This window comes from Eptesicus fuscus, chromosome 10 (genome assembly GCF_027574615.1).
Source record: "Eptesicus fuscus isolate TK198812 chromosome 10, DD_ASM_mEF_20220401, whole genome shotgun sequence".
Classification (NCBI taxonomy): domain Eukaryota; kingdom Metazoa; phylum Chordata; class Mammalia; order Chiroptera; family Vespertilionidae; genus Eptesicus; species Eptesicus fuscus.
This window is the reverse complement of record NC_072482.1, coordinates 21,431,562-21,450,660: the sequence shown is the minus strand read 5'-3', so window position 1 is coordinate 21,450,660 and position 19,099 is coordinate 21,431,562. Positions and strand designations below refer to the sequence as shown.

General features: G+C 42.0%; 1 protein-coding gene across 6 annotated transcripts in view; it reads left to right on the top strand.

Annotated features, from left to right (window-relative positions):
- Positions 1–15,867: 15,867 nt before the first annotated feature.
- ELOVL5 (ELOVL fatty acid elongase 5) overlaps positions 15,868–19,099 on the top strand; it is a 101,140-nt gene continuing 97,908 nt past the window's right edge. For 3 of the 6 annotated variants that reach the window (XR_008557206.1, XR_008557207.1, XM_054721916.1), the window contains exon 1: positions 15,868–16,087. The gene's annotated coding sequence lies outside the window, so the exon portion shown is untranslated. Of the gene's footprint in view, positions 16,088–16,496; positions 16,572–16,873; positions 16,947–19,099 lie in introns of those variants that run through there. The other 3 variants (XM_008140327.3, XM_054721915.1, XM_054721914.1) reach the window with 3 other exon arrangements.

Sequence of the window (19,099 nt, the reverse complement as noted above, 5' to 3'; positions counted from 1 at the left end):
GAGCTTAGTTACTTCTTAACTGGCTTATGTAGTAAACTAATTGTGCCTACCCATCAGTGAATAAAAGTACAATGCATTATTCTTCCCGTGTAATGTTTGTGTTCATTTTTGTTTGTGATTTAATGGTAACCTGCAGTGCCTTGATTTAAAGGAATAAATGAAATGAAAATTTGAGGTAATTGACTAGCTCTTTGAGTTGAGAAAATGTTTATTGATGGGTTGGAAATAAGGGTCCCTTCCCACTAAACCTTCATTCAATTAAACAGAATCTTAATTTGTTTACAAAATGGCCTGCCTTCTTATCTACTGCCTCCTTTTCAAATTTGACAACTTACCTCATATGTGTAAATGTTTTTCTGTGATATGAGAAAACTATACTGGGAAAAACAAATTCTGTAGCTGAAATATTGACATAGTTATCAAAATACTAGGCCTATCTTGATTGTTCTGACAAGTAAAGTAAATAAACTATTTCAATTCTTCTGTCACTGATTCTGTGTTTAAAAGTAAAACTATCGATGCCATTTGTGTTAGTTATGTATTGCTTCGTAACAAATTATCCCAAAACGTAGTGGCTTGGAACAACATTCTTTATCTCAAATTTCCTGTATTTGAGGAATCCTGGCATTGCTTCGCCGTTTCTCAGAGACTGCAATCAAAATAATGACTGGGCTTGTAGTCATCTCAAGGCTTTATTGGGAAGTTCACCTCCAAGTTCACCTATGTGGTCATTTGCAAGATTTAGTTCCTTATGGCTGTCATATTACTAGTTGTCTATTAGCCAGAGGCCACCCATCGTTATATGAGCATCTCCAATACGGCACCTTGCTTCATCAAAGTATGGAAGCCAAGAAGCTATACAGAGAGTGCCAGTAAGATAGAAATCACTTCTTTTCTACTGAATCTTGGGAAAAAAATCATTCCATTATTTTTGTCAGATTCTTTCTATCCTTTATGAGCAAGTCACTAGGTCCAGTGCATCTGCATGAGTATCAGGCATCAGAGATCACTTTCAGAAGCTACCTACCCTATTATCAAAACCTTAACTAATTAAATAAATTTGAGATTCCAACAGTCTTTCTTGTATATCCTGAAACAGTCTATGTCTCAATTTGCTTTCTTTATCATAAAGAAAATAGTCTTTTGAGAGTCTAGTTCAATAAATATTTGTTGACTTCCTACTATGTAACTGGCATAGCACAATGTTAAAGGAGCAAAAATAAATGATACACTTTCCAGCCTTGAGTTGGGGAAAAGTTTAAGCCAATAATTATAATATTAATATTATAAATGATAAAACAAAGTGCTCTGGTTATGGAGAGAATAGGAAAGAAACGTTCTGTTCTAGGTCACATTTAGAGAAGTAAAAAGTGTAGGGAGAGATGGAAAGAAAAATGAAATATTAGGTAGATTAAGACTATGTAGAAGCAAGGCACTTTATGACACAGTATGCATATAACTAAAACATTCCATGACCAAGAATGACTAAATCTCTACAGCTAATATTTGGAAAGCTTGTTTCATAAATAATAGAATTAGCCAAAGTATATCCTGTATTATATCATCTTCTCCAAAATCATATAGAACATACTTCTCAACAACAAAAACCACAATACTACTCTGCCTTTCACATACTTTTTGTTAGAAGTTTGGTTTCTACTTCCTAGAAATCTTTAGCCTTTTATTTTATTTTTTTATTCCTCACATGCTTAGGGAGAGGTAGGGAGAGAAAGAGAAAGAAACATCAAGGTGAGAGAGAAACATTGATCAGTTGCCTTTCATACATGCCCCAACTGGGAATCAAGCCTAAAACCCAGGCATGTGCCCTGACCAGGAATCAAATCAACAAGCTTTCATTGATTTGTTGAGCCACTCTGGCTGGGCTTTAACTCTTTAATATGTTATAGGATTAAGTCAATTATGAAATTTATCTTTTGATAATCAGCAAAGTAAGACACATTGAGAATCTGTCCTGGTTTAATATCTTGCATTTAACATAGCTAAGCTCTGGAGAAGTTGAGAACTGAGACTTGAATTCAATCGTAATTCTGCACTAACTGGCTCTGCAACCTTGGGCATGCCACTTAACTCTTGTCATCTCATTATGTTGCTGAAAGCATAAAGTTAGAATGTATTGGGAAAGGCCTTAGAAATTTCTGAGTAATAAAAAAAGAAAAAATTAGTACTAAATTTGATTCATCTTGAAATAAATATCATGACAGTTTCTATTGCAAGAGAAAGTGCTTAATATTCAAGATAACTGCTACATTTATAGAAGAGTAAGATATCCCACAATCATACCAATTTAAGACAACTATTTCTCCTTCATGACAACTGTACTTATAGTCTTGCTTCCTGCATAGCACTTTTAAACTGTTAACTATTCTTTGGACCACATTAATTTTTTAAATGTTTACATTTCAGAAAAGTGGCAGAAAAAAACATATTATCTTGACTTTAATGGGGTACAGAAAAATAATACCCATAAATAATAATTTTTTAAATTATTGTAATTGGTATTTTCTTTCTCTTAGACTGAATTTGTGGCTAAGTGGTTCCTAGTAAAAGCACATCTTACTGATTTGCATTTCAATTTTTCCATTCATGTGTTCATTTTTTTTAGCCTTTGGATAAATATTTATTGAGCTTTTCCAGGTGCCAGGCAATGTTGCAAGTGCTGAGGTGGAGGGGGTGCCAGTGTTGCAAAGCCTGTGCCCTCAATGAGCTTAAGTTAGAGGGGGGGTGATAAGCAAAAGTAAACAAACCTATAGGATGTCAGGCAGTGATAAATGCTAAGGAGTAAAATAAAGCAAAGTAAAAAGTTTCCAGAATGTGGGAGGCAAGAAAGGAGATATTGCAAATTTAGAGAATGATCAAGGAGAACTCCCTAAGAGGATGACATTTATGGACATCAAAATGAACCACAGGTATAAGCCTTGGAGCTTTCTGGATTGACTAATCTATGCATTGGGGAAGATTAAGCGCAAAGGCCCTGAAACAAGTCTAGTGCTTGGTGTACTCAAGGAATAAAAGGAGGCCATTGTGGGTGGAAGACCGAACAGCTTTAGAAGGTCAGAGAAATGGTGAGGTGCTAAGCCATGAGGACCTTGTAGGCCACTGTAAGGGTTTTGATTTGTGCTCTTACTGAGATGAGAGGTTGATAGATGGCTTTAAGCCAACAAGTGACATGATCTGGCTTTGCTTTTAAGAGGACCACTCCGGCTGCTGGGTTGGAGGCAAAAGCAGAAGTAAAGGTTGAGGAAGAGGGCTATTACAAAATTCTGGACAACTGATAGTGACTCAAACTCATGGTTTGGAAAGAACTGTGAAAAGTTAACGGATTCTGGATATGTTTTGAAGATTGAGCAGGCAGGATTTGGCGGATGCATGGATGTAGGACATGAGAGAAAGAGGGGAGCTAAACCTAACTCTAAGGTGTTTGCTTTGGGAAACTGGATGAATGTAGTTGTCATTTACAGAGCTGGGAAGACTATGAACGGAGCAGGTGTGGGGGAAATTCAAGAGTTTGTGTTTTATTATTCTCATCTTGAGATGCCTTTTGGACACCCAAGAAAAGGAGTCATTAATAGGCAGTAAAGTACAAGTCTGGAATTCAGGAGGAAGGTCTGAGTTGGAGAAATACATTTGGGAATCAGCAGAGTATAGATGGAATCCAAAGCCATGAAAGGGGGTTGATGATATCACCTAGCAAGTAAATTAAAATAGAGAGCACTGAGGACACGGATTCCTCTTATAGCCCAGAGGTTCCTGGATAGAGTACTAAAGACTGCCAAAGAAAAGACTAGAGAATGCAGGAATAGTTCAAACTGTTCATTCATTCAGCTGATATTGATGAGCCCCCGCTATTTGGCAGAGGTTCTGCTGGCCATAGGGAAAACAACATGGCAGACCAGGCATGCGCAGTGCCTCAAGTAGTTCACATCCACCGACATGAACACCTAAGGACAGCTGTAGAGATAAACCTCAGTACATACTACTAAATAGCAATGGAGAGGAGTAGCAGCAAAGTTACCAGGGGAGTGTGGAATTGACTCCAAGGTCTGAGGAGGAAAGGACTACCTTTACTCTCTTATCTGTCTCCAGCAAAGACAAGCCAGCCCATGGGAACCCCTGGCAACAAGATAACAAAAAATACAAACTAGAAAATGAGAAAAAAAGCAAGATCACAGGAAAGGGAAAAAGAAACCAACGGTGGCTGCATAGTAGCATTCTTAGCATACACTAGATTATACTTGCTCAGCTGCAGTAGCTCAGATGGAGGTACACTGAAGAGTCGTAGTTTGGTTCTGGTCAGGGCACATGCCTGGGTTGTGGGTTTGATCCTAGGAAGGATCAATGTTTCTCTCTCTCCCTTCCTCTCTCTAAGCATGTCCTCAGGTGAGGATTAAACGAACAAACAAAAATATTCAACAGTTTATCCTTTATATCAGGCGTCCTCCAAACTACGGCCTGAGGGCCACATGTGGATGTTTTTGCCGTTTTGTTTTTTTACTTCAAAATAAGATATATGCAGTGTGCATAGGAATTTGTTGATAGTTTTTGTTTTAAACTATAGTGCGGCCCTCCAACGATCTGAGGGACAGTGAACTGGCCCCCCGTTTAAAAAGTTTGAGAACCCCTGCTTTATATGTTAAGTCAACTTTCAAATGTTCAGAGGTAAACACAGGCCTATATCTTCCCTTTTTCAGTTTTTAAATTTTCCTTTTCTAAATTTATTTTTTATTGACAGTATTACAGATGTCCCTCATACCTTTCCGGTTTGTCCCCTTCCACCTAGCCCCTGCTGCACCCCAGGCCTTCACAATACTATTGTCTGTGTCCATGGGCTATGCATATATGCATATAAATTCGTTAGTTAATCTCTTCTTGTCCACTCTCCCCTCTGAGATCTGTCAGTCAACACAAGCATATATCTTATCACAAGAGATAGGTTTCATCATGTCATGCAAATACTTCTTAAGCACATACAGTATTTCATCCTTAAATGAAACAATAGTCACTAATTAGATTACATTCCAATGAAACTTTCGATTGTATTTCTTAATCCACCTACAAATGCAATAGCAATAGAATAAATTTCCCAGGATGTTACATACTTTCTTTCTCAAGAGTGACAGTGAAGCAACCTTCTAATATACTTGGAAGTATGTGGTGGGAGGACATTTGGGACCATTGATAAAAACTAAGAGCAGAAGGACAAACGCTACCAGGGTTTAAATAAAGGACATCAAGAGGAGGAACAGAAGTAGGAAGAAAATGAAGATGATTCAACAATCACTTCTAGGGGGGCTCTACCATATGGATGCTATAAAGAAATGGACAAGAGTTACAGGGTTTTGTTACTGCACCCTAACTGGGTTCATTTTCGATAGGGTGGTTATAAGGACTGAGATGACTCCAGCACAGTGTCTAGACCCCAAAAGGCCAAGAATCTGATTCTGATGCCAACTAAAACACTTTCCTTGAACACTGGCATTGAGTCCTAGGCATTCTTTTGATTTATTACGAGTTAAGTTGAGGAGTCATTTCAGTTCTACTGCTTCTCTTGCAGCTTTATCATGAACGTAATGGTGCTATGATAAGGAGCAATTCATCCAGTGGTCACGATAATTAGTTTACACTGTTGGCTATAAGATGAGTTGGAGAGGGGTGATTCCTCCTAACATATATGTATTGGGAACCCTACGTCTTTTGTTGGGGGAGAATGAGAACATGATCTTACTAATTTAGGTTTGAGAGGAGTCAATAGTCCTGGGACATGATTATCATGAGAGGGTTGGAATTCTGGAGCAGAAAATGGAAGCACCAGAATGATGATGGTAATGGGGAGGGGAAGTAAGAGTTCACTTATTCAAAACATATTTACTAAGCTCTTATTATAAACCAGGGTCTGCACTAAGATCTACAGATAAATAACCAGCAAAATATAACATATGCCCCTCCAATGCTTTACAATCTAAAGCAGTGGTCTTTAAAGTGAGGTACAAGCACTCCATTGATTGAACAAGAGGTACAGTCAGGAAATAACTACAGTGCTGAGTGGAAAACGCTATAATGGAAACCAAAATACATAGATCAACTAAGAGCTATCTATCACGGGATATGTGAAAATGCAACCCTTGGGGGACAGGAATAAAATATTAGAACTTTATATTTACTTTTGTTTTATTTTTTAATTTTTTTAAAATATATTTTATTGATTTTTTTACAGAGAGGAAGGGAGAGGGATAGAGAGCTAGAAACATCGATGAGAGAGAAACATCCATCAGCTGCCTCCTGCACACCCCACACTGGGGATGTTCCCGCAACCAAGGTACATGCCCTTGACTGGAATCGAAATTGGGACCTTTCAGTCCGAAGGCTGACGCTCTATCCACTGAGCCAAACCGGTTTTGGCTTTACTTTTCTTTCCCCGACCTGCGGGGTCTTCTAACGGGGGTACCGAGGCGGCGCACCTAAGAGAATGAGAAACAGACAAGGGATGCAAAGAATGGAGGCAAGACAAAAGGGATTCTGATCAAGCCTCAAAACTTTATTTTTACAGCGTTCCTTATATGTGATTTCTAGAAGGGTGGATGCCTAGGAGGGGTGGGAGCTGACCTAGATAATTGGCTAAAGTCATAACTATAGATAAAGGGTGTGGCGGTTGAAGGGTGGCTACAGAAGAAATGCTTTGTCCTCAGGCAAGAGGAAGTGGGCCTAGTTTCAGTAACTTACTGAAGGTCAGAGTTAATCCTTTGACCGACTCTTGGTTCCTGACATCTCCTCCCTCTCTGTTTAAGAAACGGGAGTGGGCATTAATTGACCGAGGAGACATTGACCTGGTTCCTCCCGTGGGCTTTGCATACCCACCGTGTATGGCTCTTGACATCTTTTGGGGAGGAGAGGCAGAGCCATTATTTTTATCGATGTCAACCTCTATGCAAACCAGGTATACTCTCAGGGAAATCCAGAGGAGGTTGGAAAAATATCCCAACCTTCCCTTGCAATGCTTTGCTCTGCACCCGGTTCGATACCCATACCTCTGGCTCTGGCTAGAGCGTAGGTAAGCATCCCTCTGGTTAAGATGCTGTCCCCGTAGGGAAGGAGCGAGTCTTGGTCCGGAGGTGCTCGTGCTCTTGGTAAACCGAGCCCCACCTATCAGCCATTTCCAGGCGTTGATAATGAATCTGAATGGGTTTTGCTAAAGCTGAATCTATTTGCTGATTTACGAGGTCGGTTATTTTTCTAAATGCCCAAGGGCCAAATGTAAGAATGAGGAGAAAACCAACAAGGGGACCAAGGATGGGGAGGAGGTAGGGGAGTCCATTAAGTCCACTCCAGAGCGGGTTCTTGTAGCTTCTTGATCTTGTCTTGGACAATGCCAGACTTGTTGGCGTAGAAGCAGCATCGTTCCTGTAGAGCCAAACATATCCCTCCCTGTTCTGCCGTGAGCAAATCTAACCCTCAAATGCTTTCCTTGGGGGCCTTCCACACAGTGGAAGGGATTACTTATAAATTGCTGCCAAACATTCAAAGAATTAATTTGTAAGTTTGGGATAACTGTACAATATGCTGTTGTAAAATATCAAAAATTATAATGAAATTGTAAAATACCATGTAAGAATATTCTTTGTTCTAGGCCATGGCAATTCAATCTCAAACTGGCTATCAATTTCTTTTTGTATAGAAAAGGTTTTAACCAGTTAAAGTCTCCTAATAATTTCTAAAAGTCATTTAATCTTTTCTTATCTACACCTTCTGAGGCCTAATGCATTGGTTATCAATTACAATCTGTAAGATATTTGAAGGAAGCCTCTTTATTTCCTTCCAAAATAATTTTCAGGTTACAGAGTTTCATTTAAGATTTTTTGTCTTTCTTTTTATAACAAGCAAGCAGTATGGTTACAGCTTGAAAGGCAAGCCTCAAGCGACTAGCTAGCTACATTACAAGTACTCTTACAGTAAGGCTGACTACTAATTTACTTTCAGATTTAACATTTTAACAATAAATCTTAGTTTACACTGTAAATACTAGTGAAAGAGAATTTAAAATTTTAAATTTCTCTTTTTTATTAAATTCATAATTATATTTTTAAAGTATCCTCTTAGGCTTATTTGCATATACAGAGGGATCATGGGAAGACTTCAGTAACTTCTTAGAAGATTTATTTAAATTGCTTACAAAGATATTGGCTTATTTAAAGAAAGGGGTTGGCCTTTGTTATTTCAAGATGGCAGGCAGTAACCACGTGGCCAGAGGGGCAGGCAAGATGGTGGCTGCCTCACAAGCTGCAAATGTTGCCCGCCTCTAGCTTAATTAAAAATGCAGGCGGCTACGAGTCAGGATTCAATTACTTATAAAAACATTGGCTTCTCATGTAACTTAATTTATATGAGACATTGATTATATTTTAAAAATCCAATTTATAAGGTAACCTAAGTAGGTATCTTTAATTTAAAAAAGGAAAGAAGCCCTGACCTGTTTGGCTCAGTGGATAGAGCATCAGCCTGCGGACTGAAGGGTCCCAGGTTCGATTCCTGTCAAGGGCATGTACCTTGGTTGCGGGCACATCCTCAGTAGGGGGTGTGCAGGAAGCAGCTGATTGATGTTTCTCTCTCATCAATGTTTCTAACTCTCTATCCCTCTCTCTTCCTCTCTGTAAAAAATCAATAAAATATATATTAAAAAAAATAATAATAAAATAAAAAAATAAAAAAGGAAAGAAACATTCATTAAACTTATTTGATACTTTATTGGTCTGACCCAAAAGTATAAACACTGTTCCACCTCCAGCCGATTCAAAAATGCAGGCTACGTGAGGCTTTTGTCTTTCTATGAAATTCTACTGTTGTTGAAAATTTTGGCTATATTTAAGAAATATATATTGTTTCCGCCTTTCTTACAGGTGAAAACTTTCATAACACTTAATATATATGTATGTAAGTAAAATATATCAATTAATTTTTATTTGATAAAGCTTTCCATGCAATTTCAAGTACTTAAATTATCTTAAAGAATATCAATTAAATTTAAACTATATCACAGAATTCCCTTTTTAAAATCAGACCAAGAAGTAACATATTTTGAATTTCTAATTATTTAAGAGAAAACATTTTATTTTCTCAAAAATACGTTTTTATATTTTAGGTATTATTACCACATTTATATAATTTCTCTCAATTTAATTTGCACTCTAAATTTTCAGAGCTTGCAAGTCAAATATTAGCAGTTCTTTGATTAACAGCTCTTTTATATTTTTAATAATAAATTTCTAAAACACAAGACATAATCAAATAGATTCAATTCTGTCTTCTAAATCTTTCATGAAGCAAATTTAGATTAATATCTTAGCACTTTTCCATTTCAAAATATCTAGATATTTAATAAACTTTTATTATTTATATAATTAAGCAAACTTTTAAGATTTTAAGCGCCAAAGCCAAACCTATTTAAAGATGGCGGAACAGGTTTGGTCTATTCAAATGTAAATGACATTCTTAAAAATGGCTATTGGCGGGAACTTGCCTTCCTGAATGCTGGGGGAAGGGCGACTACACCTTCCTGCATTAACAAGGGCATAGCCAGTCTTTATCTGGGCTACTTTAGTTTCAAATCCAATTCCAATTGTTTTAAGGCATTTACTTTGGATAAATTTTGACTTGAAGACCTTAAGGTTAAATTTTTAACACTTTCCATTAGCATTTTAAAAACTACTCTTGATTATGGAAATGCCAATCAGCTGCTGAACTAGCCTGTTTTTTCCTTTTGGTCAAATCCGCCATTTTTCTTAGGAAAAAAGGTTCTGGGTTTTTCATTTTTGTAGCCTTTTCATGGTTAGAAAAAAGACTTAAACTTTCAGAGCTTACTTGGTATTTCTCAAATCAATAAAACTTTTACATTTTTAAGGATACATTTCAAATAAAATATAAGGCATATTTAATTAACTTATATCATCTAGACTTCATACTAGGCATACTCAGATCAACATTTCATTATTTTAAATTTCAATACATTTAGATCATTTAAACTTAAAAGTTTTAAATTTCCAGCCAATAGGCCTGGCACAGCTGCTAAATTTTTAAAAGAATTTTTCCTGCTGAGGAAGTCAAGAAACAAACCCATAGCTATTCACATGTAAACTTGCTTTCTACTTCCTGGTGGTTACCTGCCTCTGGGTGGGAAATTTCAAGAGAGCCTTGGGAAGCCTGCCTATATCTCTTTCCCCGGTTCATCTCCGCCATTTTTAAGGCCAAAACAGTCTCGGGTTTTTATTCTGTACACAGCAAAAGGTCAAGTTCCAGCTCAAAACTATGCGCACTCATTTTTAAACTGGACTTTTCCCCTTACATGTGCACAGAAATCCCGGATGCATTTATGAATTCGTAAAAGCTTTAAGTCATTAGCTGGAAAATAAATAAAGATGGCGAAGAGGAGGCCTTTCAAAGTGGCTTTCTTGGGGAGTGGCGTCCATATTGGATCGCCACGTGTCTCCCTTCCCCCACCTCCTTCTTAGGGGGAATATTCAGTAATGGTCTGGCATCTGTTTTTATTTTCTGATCTTCCGGGGAGAATTTATCATCTAAGGGGGTCTTTTTAAACCTTTAGGGATTTTCTCTGGGTCAAAAGTCTACTCTTTTCCATCGCTTTGAATCGATGGTGCCCACTAGTGGAAACCAGGGACATGCCTTTCTTTTTACCCTTACTCCTTGCGTCCTGAGGGACTCCTTGAGCCCACCGAGGAATACCTTGTGAGAACAGAGAGGTGCCCATGTTGATGTGGGAGCTTCTCAATTTTTTGCCTCCTCCGAGTAAGCCTCTGGGACGTATAAACCCCGTGCCAGGTCAGCCCTGAGTTTCCGATGCCTAGGACAGTTGTCTCGTCAACGATCTCTGTTTGCCCAAAGGCCCCTGCTCACGTATCATAGGTCGGGATGTATAAGCCCCATGCCAGGTTAGCGACCACTAAGACAGAGTGAGCTCAGGGTTTGCGAGAGACATGACGAGGAACCAACCAGAGACAAGTTACTCCTCAGGGTGATTCAGAGTTCTCGCTCAGCCAGATCGCGGTACCCTTAACACTTCCCGGATCGGCGAGACGAGTGCTTATTAGCGGACTGGAGGTTGAATCGAGAAGCTCAAAGTGTAGGAAATCCGTCAAAGGGCACAAAAACTCATCCTCACAAGGAATTCACTCTTAAATCTTGTCTGAAAAAATCATCTGCAAAACTCAACGGCAATCAGATCATACTCACAGACGGGTAGCTCCGCGGCGATCAAGGGACAGAGTCTTCACTCGCGGTGTTCCGCGGCGACTCAAGAGGCGAGTCTTCACTCACGGGAGTTCCGTGGCGACTCAAGAGGCGAGTCTTCACTCACGGGAGTTCCGTGGTGACTCAAGAGGCGAGTCTTCACTCGCGGCGTTCCGCGGCGACTCAAGAGGCGAGTCTTCACTCACGGGAGTTCCGTGGCGACTCAAGAGGCGAGTCTTCACTCACGGGAGTTCCGTGGCGACTCAAGAGGCGAGTCTTCACTCACGGGAGTTCCGTGGCGACTCAAGAGGCGAGTCTTCACTCACGGGAGTTCCGTGGTGACTCAAGAGGCGAGTCTTCACTCACGGGAGTTCTGTGGCGACTCAAGAGGCGAGTCTTCACTCACGGGAGTTCCGTGGCGACTCAAGAGGGTGTCCGGCCGGACCGATGTGCAGATGTTCCCCGGAGAGCTGACTCTCGTGCCCCACGTCTGGGCGCCATTATTTCCCCGACCTGCGGGGTCTTCTAACGGGGGTACCGAGGCGGCGCACCTAAGAGAATGAGAGACAGACAAGGGATGCAAAGAATGGAGGCAAGACAAAAGGGATTCTGATCAAGCCTCAAAACTTTATTTTTACAGCGTTCCTTATATGTGATTTCTAGAAGAGTGGATGCCTAGGAGGGGTGGGGGCTGACCTAGATAATCGGCTAAAGTCATAACTATAGATAAAGGGTGTGGCGGTTGAAGGGTGGCTACAGAAGAAATGCTTTGTCCTCAGGCAAGAGGAAGTGGGCCTAGTTTCAGTAACTTACTGAAGTAAGGTCAGAGTTAATCCTTTGACCGACTCTTGGTTCCCGACACTTTTCTTTTAAAATAAGAAAAATATTTAAAATTTAATGTATGACTTGACAGTTATGTAAGTCAGTGATTTTTTTTTTCAACCTCTTTCATCTCATGGTACACATTAACTAATTACTAAAATTCTGTGGCACAACAAAAAATATATTTTTTGCAGATCTGACAAAAATAGGTATAACTTTGATTGATTTACCAAAAAAAATTAATAGTAATTACCTACACTTATTGCTTCACAGTAACATTTTTTAGAGTGTTCAACTGTTCCACTTTATTGATTGATTGATTGATTTATCTTAATCCTTAGCCAGGATATTTTTCCATTGATTTTTATTTTTTAAAATTTTATTTATTTCTTTATTGATTAAGATATTACATATGTTTCCTTATCCCCCATTGTAGAAGGCCGCCTGGGAAGGCACATGGGCGTTTTCCTGAAATTGTCAGCTGAGTCTGAGACGACTGGCAGAGCCGAGGCTCGGATACACATTTCCCCCAGATGGCGGAAAGTGTAATCAGCTTGGCCTTCATATTAGCCCAGGTGTCGGCAGGGGCAGGACTAGATATGTAAATCCAGGCATTCTAGGGCCTACTTAAGAATGCAAATAAGTTGTGATACTTCCTGGTATCCTACCTAATAAAATAGTAATATGCAAATTGACCGCACCTTCGCTACGCCAAAACCACGCCCACCAACCAAAGCCACGCCCACCAGCCAATCAGGGCAAGTATGCAAATTACCCAACAAAGATGGCAGCTAATTTGCATACGCTGAGGGAGGGAGGAAGACAACTTAGAAGGAAGAGGGAGGAAAATCAGAAAGCAAGGTGGCTGCCAAAGGGAAAGCCCTGGCGGGGCGGAGTGGGGCGGGGCGGAGCTGGGCAGGCGGCAGTGGCGAGCGGGTGCAGGCGCAGCAGCTGCAAAGGCGGCGGCAGCGGCAGCGCACGGCCCCAACGGCCACTTGCAGGATTCTTCCTGCAAATGGGCTACTAGTTAAGGGTATAAAATAAATGCGCTGGGAGGGGTCAGAGTCGTATTTGCAGCCTCTCCATCAGAGAGGAAGGATGGCATTCCCACCCAGCTCCCAGCTTTATGAATCTATTTCTGCGTCTTGCTTTCTTTCTTTCTATTATTTCTCAATCCCTGGCCGCCTCCACTTAGAACCAGTTCATTCATCTCTTTCCGTGCTGGACACAGAAAAGGGAGATCCCTGCCATGTTTGGCCCCCGCACTCCATAGCCCCCCTCCCCGCTCATGCCCTCACCCCCTTAGTGTCTGTGTTCACTGGTTATGCTTATATGCATGCATACAAGTCCTTTGGTTGATCTCTCCCCCTTACTCCCACGCTCCCCTACCTTCCCTCTGAGGTTTGAGCATCTGATCGATGCTTCTCTGTCTCTGGATCTGTTTTTGTTCATCAGTTTATGTTGTTCATTGTATTCCACAAATGAGTGAGATCATGTGATATTTATCTTTCTCTGACTTACTTATTTTGCTTAGCAAAATGCTCTCCAGGACCATCCATGCTGTTGCAAATGGTAGAAGTTCCTTCCTTTTTACAGCAGCGTAGTATTCCATTGTGTAGATGTACCACAGTTTTCTAATCCACTCATCTGCTGATGAGCATTTAGGCTGTTTCCAAATCTTAGCTATTGTAAATTGTGCTGCTATGAACATAGGGGTGCATATATCCTTTCTGATTGGTGTTTCTAGTTTCTTGGGATATATTCCTAGAAGTGGGATCACTGGGTCAAATGGGAGTTCCATTTTTATTTTTTTGAGGAAACTCCATACTGTTCTCCACAGTGGCTGCACCAGTCTGCATTCCCACCAGCAGTGCACGAGGGTTCCTTTTTCTCCAAATTCTCTCCAGCATTTGTCATTTGTTGATGATAGCCATTCTGACAGGTTTGAGATGGTAACTCATTGTCGTTTTGATTTGCATCTCTTGTTGTTTTGTTGATGCTTTCTTTTGCTGTGCAGAAGCTTTTTATTTTGATGTAGTCCCATTTGTTTATTTCTCCTTAGTTTCCATTGCCCTTGGAGCTGTATTGGTGAAGATATTGCTTCGGCATATATCTACTATTTTGCTGCCTGTGGATTCCTCTAAGATTTTTATGGTTTCCCGTCTCCACAGTAACTTTTAAAACTATCAGGTGACTATCCTTGTATATAAAGATTTCTGGTACCAATAATTAACTAATCAGACACACCCTTATTATGCAATGTGACCGATAAGATGCAACTCTATTATATGACCTATATATTTATGGTTCAAGACACGGCATTCACACCCTGGCTGTTGTTGTGTTGCCTGTTGTCATTATTTTATTTGACAGTCTAAGGGAAATGAGGTCAGTGCCCCTAACTAAGTAGTCAGGTATTGCATGTTAAAAAAAAATTATTGCAACACATTGGCTGAAAATCACTGAGGTAAGTCCATAATTTGAAATATAGATATTTTGGTTGTAGTGGCTTAAAGTTTTGGATGGATGAGCACAATAAAAACAATTGAGTGTGACATAAAACTTGAGATTTTTGGAATATCAAGTTAAATTTGAAAATTTTAAAACCTGGACAGATAGAACTTGGAAGGGCAAAACAGAGCTGGCCTTGGGCTATTGGCAAAAAATTCTTAATCTGTGTGTACCTTGGCTTCCACTGTAGCATTTACCACTCTGCACAGTAATTGTTTCCTGACCATATCATTTTACAGGCAGAGGGGGGTCCTTGAGATTTTTTTATTTCTAACACCTAGCATAGTATCTAACAAACTAAAGTCACTCAGTGTTTGTGCAGTCAAATGGCAATTGTCTGCTAAAAATCTCATTTGTGTATGTTTAAATGATCTGATTTGTATATAGTCTGTACACCTGCTTTCCTACTGCAAAGGCCCAGTGTCTGAACCACAGCTGGCACACAATAAACATTACATTGTAAATGTAAAAAAAAAAAAATTGTCTACATTAAATGCTTAACTAAGTTGGATCCAAGGACATGGAGTAGTAGAAATATAGCAAGAGGGCACAAGGAGAAAGACTTTTATTTCTGGGACTTAATATGGCAAAAGTGTGGGATACTAGGATAATAAAAAAAACCTCAATTTTCCCAAATATCAGTGAAAACCAGCAAGGATCTGCTATTTGTGCCCTGAGCACAAAGCATTTTGTCTTAAGTGCTTAAATTTCTATAGCTGAAAAGATGTCACTTACTCCATCACGGTTCTTCCTTTTACAAACCTTTGGAATAATTCCTGGCGTAGAAATGGCATCAGAATCCCTGAGAAAAAATCAGGGTAAATCTATCCACGAGGGAGTGAAGCTATAAACACCAGTTCTGAGTGGTTTTTGTTATTGCCTTATCTTGTTCAACTGCAGACCTTACCTGCGGTGGTCTCCGCAGGCATTTAACCCTTTTTAGCTACAACCAAGGAGAACTAGATCCCTTTCAGAACCGTACAAGGGACGGCTCCGAGAGGGGGTTTCTGTCGTCCAAACGCGACCACACAACCACGCCACGCCTGGCACGGAGTGAATCAGAGTTCAGGGCATCGGGAACCTCACAGCCGCTATTGCGCAGGCTCTGCGTCCCACGCAGGCTTATTAGGAAGAAAAGGGACAACATTGCCTAGAGACACGTGAACCAAAGGGGACCGACCCGGGCCTGGGCTCCCCACGGCTTGCGAGTCTGGAATTTACAATCACGAAAGTTCTATTGTCTCGCGATTGGCTCCGGGGCCGCATGACATCATAGCGCTAGATTCAGCCTCGGGGCTCCGATTGGCTGGCCGCGCCATTGTGACGTCACGGTCAGCCCACGTTCTGATTGTAGATACCCGGCGCCTTCCTCTTCCCATCGCCGCGGTTCTGGGCGAGCGGTGCCTCCCTCCCACGTCGTCCTCGGCTCGGGCTGGCCACGGGCGCTCCCGCCGCCTCCTCGCCGCTTCTCCGAGCTGCTTGTGGCGCCTGGAGCGAAGAGGTAAGCCGGCAGCTCCTGGAAACTTCGCCTGGGGCCGCCTCTCGGCCATGACACTCGCGCGAGCTCGTGGCCGGGACGAGAGGGCTGCGAACCGCCGTTAGGTCCCGAACCTGGTGCGGAGGGACAGCTGCCGGCGCGGCCCGCGCTCCGCCGCGGAGGCTTAGGCGCCCGGGTGGCCCGCGGCCGGGGGGGGCCCCAGCCCGGCCCCCCAGGACGGACGGCGGGCGCGGCGAGAGCTGTGCGGGCGCCTCGGGGGGTTCCGTCGTGATTCTGGCTCACCTGCTCCGCGTGTGCAAGCAGCAGGCGTGTAGTTTTGTGCACTTAGAGGCGCCGCGGGAACACACACGGCGCCCAGCCCGGAGGCGGGATGGATGGGTCGGTGCGCTCAGATCCGCCCGCCCGGTCGGGATGAACTCGCGGGAGGGAGGTCCGGGGAGGCGCCTTCTGAAATAAGAGAGCTTCCTTTGGGAAGGACAAAACCTGGGTGAGTTCGGAGAGTCTTCAAGGATCGGGGATCGCTAGTCTGATCGGCCCCGAGACCCAGGGCGTGCCCGCCTCCGCCCCGCGCTGAGCGGGCAGTGCCGGTGCCGGGGACTCTCCCGTCTTGCCTCTGCCCCCACCCCCCAGGGAGGGAAGCCTGCTAGTCCCGGACCACTTCGGTGTTTATTAAAACCAGATCGTTCGGGGAGGGATGAGGCCGGTGCGAAAGCGAGGGGGCGGGGACTCGAGAGGGACCGGGCGGCCCTTTAAGGAGTTGGGGCGCTGGAGAGGCGGGAGCGGGCGGCAGAGAGGGTGGCGCGCGCGGCCCGGGAGTGGCTCTGGGCCGGGGGAAGCCCTTGGGTAACGTCTCTTGCGAATTGTAAGTAAGACTCACCCCTCTTGCTCCCCGGACTCCCCGAGTCCACCCGCCCTCCTTGGGGGTGGAGGGAGTCCTGCCTGGAGCAAGAGTTGTTCTTTCAAATTGTATCCTGCATCCGTTCTGTGCTATTGCACTTTAAGGGTGGTGGTTTCCCCTCCTCTCGGTCGTTTGTTAAGCTTATCTTCCAGCTTCTTGATTGCAGATTTAAAGAATGCATTTGGCCAACTTTGGGGTGGGGGTGCGTATGGATGAATACCGTGCATGACGTATTAGCTGGGCTGGGGAGCCGGCGGGAGAATTGTGCGGAGCCAGCAGCCTTAATTCTTTAATAGCGGGATCCGTGGCAGGAAGTGCTTTACAGAGTTGTACGGAAGAGCTGGTGTCGCTTGTTAGGCTTTGTAACTGTTCCCCTAATCGCTTGGTAGATAACCTGTTGGTTTGCCCTTGTTTTTTCTGGAACGTCTCAGCCAACAGCATTTGATGCAGAATCTACAGATACGCACATGCAGAATCTACAGATACGCACGCGGCCGGTTCTGCACTCCACGCCCGGGGAGGAACACTTTTACTTTCCATCTGTGGTGGGGTGGGGTGGGTGGGGGATAACTCTTTTGGTCAGCTTGGCACTGCCTCGGATTCTCCAGGAAAGCTCCACACATGAATGAGAAATATCACTCGTGTCCCTTTGAGATTCCTACCCCCAGGTTATAACTTGTCCTTGCCAGGAATTTTTCTGTAGTGTTTTCTCTTGCATTTCCTTTTCTTTTCCATTTCTAACTGAAGGCAGAAGGGAAAGTGGTTACAGATGACTAATTTTACAGAATATAGAGAACTTTGCCGAGAAATTTGATTGTCAGATTTTTAAGAAAAAACACCTCATAACTTCAGACTATCCTCATCCCCAATTCCGTTTCCTTCTCTGTCTCTAAATGGGGTGTCATGTTACAGAATTGTTGATTTCAAGAGATGATGCAAGTGAAAGAGCCTACCATGGGTCTGCCAAATGTTTCCTTCTCCACTTATTTTTTCTTCTTGGGGAAGGGGAAGTGGGGTTTAGGGGATGTGGCCAACAATGACAGCCGAGAATCTCAAATAACTGGGAAAATATTCAAAACTAGGTTTTCATGAACACTGATTTCATTATCGCTATGAAGTCACTTTTGGAAATGAGGTAAGTTATCTCATTCCCTGGGATGAATAGAGTTTTTGTTTTTTATTAGAGACCTTGATTTTTGGATGTTTGACATTTTCAAGGACCTTTCAGGAATTTTTTTTTTTTTTTCATCACCACCTGGTTTGCTCTCAGCATAATTATTGGTTGCCCTCTTGCTGCTATAGATGAGCATATCAGTCCTTGGGTGTCTTATTTCCCACTTGAATTATACAAGTCAAGGTAAACCTGGTAACCTTCCTTTAGGGTAACTCTGATGCCTAAGTAGATAGTAAAGAATTCGAGGAATGACTTTACTTCTTTCTTACTCCGCCACATTCTTCCTCCCCCCTGAGAAATTTTGTAATTATTTTGAATTTGAGTTCCTCTTCGTTGCCTACCAACTCTTCTGTTCCTGATGAGGTAATCTTTCCGTTACCCATAACTAAGTCTTTACATGCATTCAGTTTCAGATAATTTTGATGTGAGTACCTTCCTTTAAATAGTTGATTTCCATACATAATTCTTATGCCATCCTGTTAAAAGTGTTATCCCTACCTCCTTTTAAAGAATGAGAACTAAGGCCTAGAAGTGCCAAGTGATTTTTCCAAATTCACAATTCTCTCTCTCTCTCTCTCTCTCTCTCTCTCTCTCTCTCTCTCTCTCTCTCTCTCTCTGTATTATACCTACCTGCTCCTTTGTCTATCCTTGCACTCCTAGGATTTGTTCAGTGGGCTATGTGCCATTTATATAACTCTGTTACTCTGTAACTTACAAATCTAACCCCATGTTTAAAGGACCATCTTGAAGCCATCCAAGATTAACAATTTGTCATCATTCAAATCTGCCTAAAATCTATTCCCTTCCTTTTAGCCCATATTTTATTCATTCTTTTTACTCATTAACTTGTCAGTTACTGAATATGGTGTATATGTGTGTGTGTGAGAGAGAGATTGCGGGAGAGGTTGTATACAAGTTGACTTCAAAGGGCTTTCTGAATTAG